Raw genomic sequence first — 5,464 nt, 5'->3', positions numbered from 1 at the left:
CCCATATGCATCGATTTCCTCTGCTAAGCCTATAGATTAGTGCTGACCCACAAACACAGTGAGTGGGGCACAGCTCCTGACCCTGAACCGGCGTCAGCCGCCCGTTTCCACGGCGGGTGGAGGAGAGTGGACCCCCGGCGTCTGTACCTGGGCTGAGGTTGGAGTGGACTACACCTGTGACACCTGAGAGAGGAACCATGACAGAGCGCAGAAACTAGAAAACACACCGTCACATGTGACCTGTAGCGTGTGGTGGCTCCTCCCACTTTACACCTGTCACAATAGCTTAGCATTTTAGCTGAAACTAAAGCTAACGCTAGATTAGCGTCTAGCAGTGGCTGCACTGCACATTAGCTTTAAAGGGACACTCCACCACTTTTCCAGGTCGGGTTCAGTTTACTGTGGCGTCTGACCCTGATGATGTCACACCTGTGGGATCTGAGCTGATCTCATTTTGAGTCTTCATTTAACCTGTCCCCTGTGCATGCACGTACATGCCCCCCCCAGTCTCTCTGTAGGTGATGTTTGTGGATGACTTCCCCACCAGACAGCAGTGGGTAGGTTGGTTTGTTTTGCTGACCCTATTACCTGGACATGGAGACAGCAGGGGTAAAGTCTGCCTCTCTGTGGGGTGTGTGTGTGTGTGTGTGTGTGTGGGGGGGCTGTTGGAACCAGTCAGACAGGTCCTGTTTTCTGGCTCTAGACTGTATGAACCTGCACGACGACAGTATCACGTAGCCGACAGACACTCCCGTTCCCACGTCCTCTGTGAGCAGAGGAGTGAAGACGTGTGGGAAAGCCACAGAAACATGCTGATGAACTGCTGACACCACAAACTGGGGCTTCCTCTGAGGAGGGGGGGGGCTCAGGTTGGCCTGGGACCAGGTGGACAGTCCTGTTTGGACCTGGCTGTTGGGGGGTCCTGACTGGGCCCCGCTGTGACGGGTTGGTAGCTGTATTGACTCTGAAGCGCTGACCCCATTAAACGTCCCAGACTGAGGTCAACACAAAGCACTGTGTGTGTGTGTTTGTGTGTGTGTGTGTGTGTGTGTGTGTGTGTGTGTGTGTGTTTGTGTGTTTGTGTGTGAGTGTGTGTGTGTGTGTGTGTGTGTGTGTGTGTGTGTTTGTGTGTTTGTGTGTGTGTGTGTGTGTGTGTGTGTGTGTGTGTTTGTGTGTTTGTGTGTGAGTGTGTGTGTGTGTGTGTGTGTGTGTGTGTGTGTGTTTGTGTGTTTGTGTGTGTGTGTGTGTGTGTGTGTGACTGGGCCACCACCTACAGACCCGTCCTGTGCCATTGTCCTGTCTGCCCCCCCCCCACTGTCTCTGTATGAAAGTGATCGGCCCGTCACACACTCACACTCCTGTTGTAGTGGTCACAGGGACAGCGGCCCATACAGGAAGTGATGTAACAGGAAACAGGATGTTCACACAGAGCAGAGCGGTTCGAGCCTCAAACACACACACACACACACACACACACACACACACACACACATCTACACACACACACACACACACACTTACACACACACACACACACACACACACACACACTTACACACACACACAGGCCAAGAGCCTTTAGTTAAACCACTACACCTCCTTCTCTCAGCTGGCTGTCACACAGGTGCCCCCCCCTGGAACTGACCCCCCCCCCCCACACACACACACAGTCACCTGTCACACAGCAGCGGACTCTCATGTTGACATGTCAACATGACATGGGGGGGGGGGGGGGGGGGGGGGGCACACAATAGACTCGGCGTGTCTCCACAGAAATGATGCACAGAGTAAAACACGTAAGAACAAGCGGGTCGGGTGGGGGGGGGGGGTGGGGGGGGTCAGTTCTCAGGCCTGACGGTAGACGGGGGGGGGGGAGGCTGGTGAGACGGTGGATCTGCTCACCTTCAGTCTTTTGTTGCGCTCTCCGGATTGTCTGTGCGCGCGGCGCCTCACCGCGCACCGGGCGGTCCTACGGGTCCGAGTCCGGTCCTACGGGTCCGGGTCCGGGTCCGGTCCTACCGCAGACTGACGGAGACACGCGGGTCTGGGTCCCGTCCTACCGCAGACTGACGGAGACACGCGGGTCTGGGTCCGGTCCTACGGGTCCGGGTCCCGTCCTGCCGCAGACTGACGGAGACACGCGGGTCCGGGTCCGAGTCCTACGGGTCCGGGTCCCGTCCTACCGCAGACCGCCTACGGGCGGAGGAAGAAGTGGTTCCGCAGAGCTTCATCACAGGTCGGAGGGAAGCTGCTGCCTGTTGGGCAGAACAAGCCTGTTTCCCCCTCACATCCACACAATCAGTCCCATCCATCACACTCCCCGCCCCCTCCATCTCCTCTTCCTCCTCCTCCCTCCCCCCTCGGTCCGGACAGGACGGGTGAGTCTCCCCCTGCCGGAGCCCGGCGGATCAGCGGCTGCTGGTCTGGGATCAGATTCAGGACGGTGCACCCCTGTGAGGAATCAGGATTCACGGGTTCGTTTATGGGTCCACGGTGCTGGTATGAGCGGTGAGGCTGGTATCAGTGGAGCCGGGGGGGGGGGGGCACCAGTGGGACATGTTGTCTGGGGAGCCCCCACAGAGTAAGGAGTCCCACAGATGAGAGTCATCCTGACCCCTGTGGGGTCCCTCTCGCAGCTCACGGTCAGAGAGCAGGTGGGGAACATGACCTGCAGCCTGATGTTACTCCAGGAGGAGGTGGAGACCAAACCCAGAGCTACACCCTGAGGTTAGGCCTACTCCATCAGCTCCATCAGTACAAACAGGACTCCAGAGGACTGCTGACATAAGCAGCATCTCCTAAACCAGCTTCATAAGGAAGAACTGTCTGCCAGTGGGCACAATCATCAATCAATCAATCAATCAATCAATCACTCTATCTATCTATCTATCTATCTATCTATCTATCCATCTATCGATCAGTAAAAAGTGTCGCTGGACGACGATCCGCAGCAGGAGAACCAGGACCAGGATCCACAGGAACCAGAGAACCACAGCAGGAGAACCAGGACCAGGATCCACAGGAACCAGAGAACCACAGCAGGAGGACCAGGACCAGGATCCATAGGAACCAGAGAACCACAGCAGGAGAACCAGGACCAGGATCCACAGGAACCAGAGAACCACAGCAGCAGGACCAGGACCAGGATCCACAGGAACCAGAGAGATGAGAAAAGCACAGAAAGGCTCCGGGAAGATACCAAGTTAGTAACAGACATTAAAGAGACATGAAGCATCAGGATGGAGAGGAAGAGGAGGAGAGAGGAGCCCAGTGCATCATGGGAGTCCCCCGGTGGTCTGGTTTCTTTGACGGTTTTAGAATATTTTATTGAATGTTTAGATGGTTTAGAATGTTTTTATGGAATGTTTTGACAGTTTTAGAATATTTAATGGAACGTTTTGATGGGTTTAGAACATTTAATGGAACATTCTGATGGTTTTAGAACGTTTTATGGAATGTTTTGACGGTTTTAGAACAGTTAATGGAACGTTTTGATGGGTTTAGAACATTCAATGGAATGTTTTGACGGTTTTAGAACATTTAATGAAACGTTTTGATGGGTTTAGAACATTTAATGGAACATTCTGATGGTTTTAGAATGTTTTATGGAACGTTTTGACGGTTTTAGAACATTTAATGGAACGTTTTGACGATTTTAGAACATTTAATGGAACGGCTTTACTGGTTTAGAACATTTTATGGAATGTTTTGACGGTTTTAGAACATTTAATGGAACATTTTGATGAGTTTAGAACATTTAATGGAGCATTTTGACGGGTTGAGAACGTTTTATGGAACGTTTTGACGGGTTTAGAACATATAATGGAACGTTTTGATGAGTTTAGAACATTTAATGGAGCATTTTGACGGGTTTAGAACATTTTATGGAACATTTTGACAGGTTAAAAACGTTTTATGGAACGTTTTGATGGGTTTAGAACATTTAATGGAAAGTTTTGACGGTTTTAGAACATTTAATGGAACATTTTGACAGGTTTAGAACGTTTTATGGAAGGTTTTGATGGGTTTACTGGTTTGTTGGAGCGTTTTATGGAACATTTTGGACATACTGTGTGTTTTCCAGTGGCTGCACTGTGAGGGGAAGGAAAGGAGGGCCACAGTGTTGCGGCTGTGTGGCTGAACAATGGATGTGCTCAGTGATCCAGGGAAACTGCAGCAGTGAGGAAGTGGGAGGGAGGAAAGTGTCCCGATCATTATGAAGCAGTTGAAGCAGCTGCAGGCGGACGTTTCCTGGGCCGTCCCAGCTGTGGTCAGAACAACAAGGACGAGAAGATGAGGCTTCGTGTCAGTGATGGGTCTGTTCAATGCTCTCCTCCTCAAAGTCTAAATGAGTCACCCCGGGGATAGCCCCCATCCCCCTCCCCATTTGTGAGGATTTCTGTGAGCAGGTGATTAGGCTCGCCCCAGTGCCATGTGTGCACCAAGTACCCCCCCCACCAAAGCTCTGCTTGGCCGCGGCTCCCATCAAGATTAGCCCACGAGCCATTGTTCTGGGGACACTTCCTCTAAGCTGCACTCTCATTATGATAACGCCAAGACAGCAGTGCATTACTGGCTGGTTTGGAGGGATTAAAGATGTGTAGTTTCTTCTGGGAATCGGTTTCTACTGTGCAAACAAACACTCAGTACAGACAAATATGAAACAACAGATTCCAGACAGGATCCATGTAAGACACACATGTAAGACACACATCATGTGGAACGATGATAAAACACACAAAAATCATGTATTTGATGAAAATGAGGAGAGAACAGGTCTGTGGTTAAACAGCTGACGACCAGAGAGAGAGCCAACGGAGTGAGGGAGGGGGCCTTTGTTTGTGGCGAGGAGGAAGCTCTGGATCTGAGGTACAGGGGGATTACGATGAGCAGATGTTAATGTGGAGAGGTCTCCCCCCGGAGACTGTCCCACTCTCTGTTGGCCTCTGATGGGTCACCCCATCCTCTCAGTCTTCAGTTGGTTTGCCCCCACCCCATCCAGGACGGATCCTAGCTCTGCCCCCCCAACATCGGCATTGACCTTGATGGACTGGTGCTGTCATCTTCCTTTGTGCCTTGACAGACATGAACTCAACTTTCCTTCTGCCCTTTAAAGAAACTTTATTAATTCATTCATGAGCAGAGATAAACAAAGGCTGGATGACAACAAGTCACATCAACAATAAGTGAGCACGACCCCCCCCCCCCCCATCAGACCTGGAAGCAGGTCAGCTGTTGTGCTGCTGTCCCCCTGCCACCAGTCTCTATTCTTCTCCTAGCTTGGTCACTTCAGAGTGTCTTTAGTATTTTACAGGTCATGGTGAATGAACGCAGTGCTTTTTCACTGTGTGAACCCCCCCACCCCCACATATCTGGGGGCAGGAACATGTTCAAACCATTATTGATCCTTGTGTGGTGACAGTTACAGAGTTAAATGTAAAGCAGAGGCTGAGACATGCACTCG

At 51.5% G+C, this 5,464-nt stretch overlaps 1 protein-coding gene across 1 annotated transcript in view; it reads right to left on the bottom strand.

The window, feature by feature from the left end:
- frmd4ba (FERM domain containing 4Ba) overlaps positions 1–1,968 on the bottom strand; it is a 32,968-nt gene extending 31,000 nt beyond the window's left edge. The window contains exon 1 of the mRNA XM_070845152.1: positions 1,903–1,968. The gene's annotated coding sequence lies outside the window, so the exon portion shown is untranslated. The remainder of the gene's footprint in view (positions 1–1,902) is intronic.
- Positions 1,969–5,464: the final 3,496 nt, after the last annotated feature.

This window comes from Pempheris klunzingeri, chromosome 2, assembly GCF_042242105.1.
Source record: "Pempheris klunzingeri isolate RE-2024b chromosome 2, fPemKlu1.hap1, whole genome shotgun sequence".
Taxonomy (NCBI): domain Eukaryota; kingdom Metazoa; phylum Chordata; class Actinopteri; order Acropomatiformes; family Pempheridae; genus Pempheris; species Pempheris klunzingeri.
This window is presented reverse-complemented; position numbering and strand designations above follow the sequence as displayed.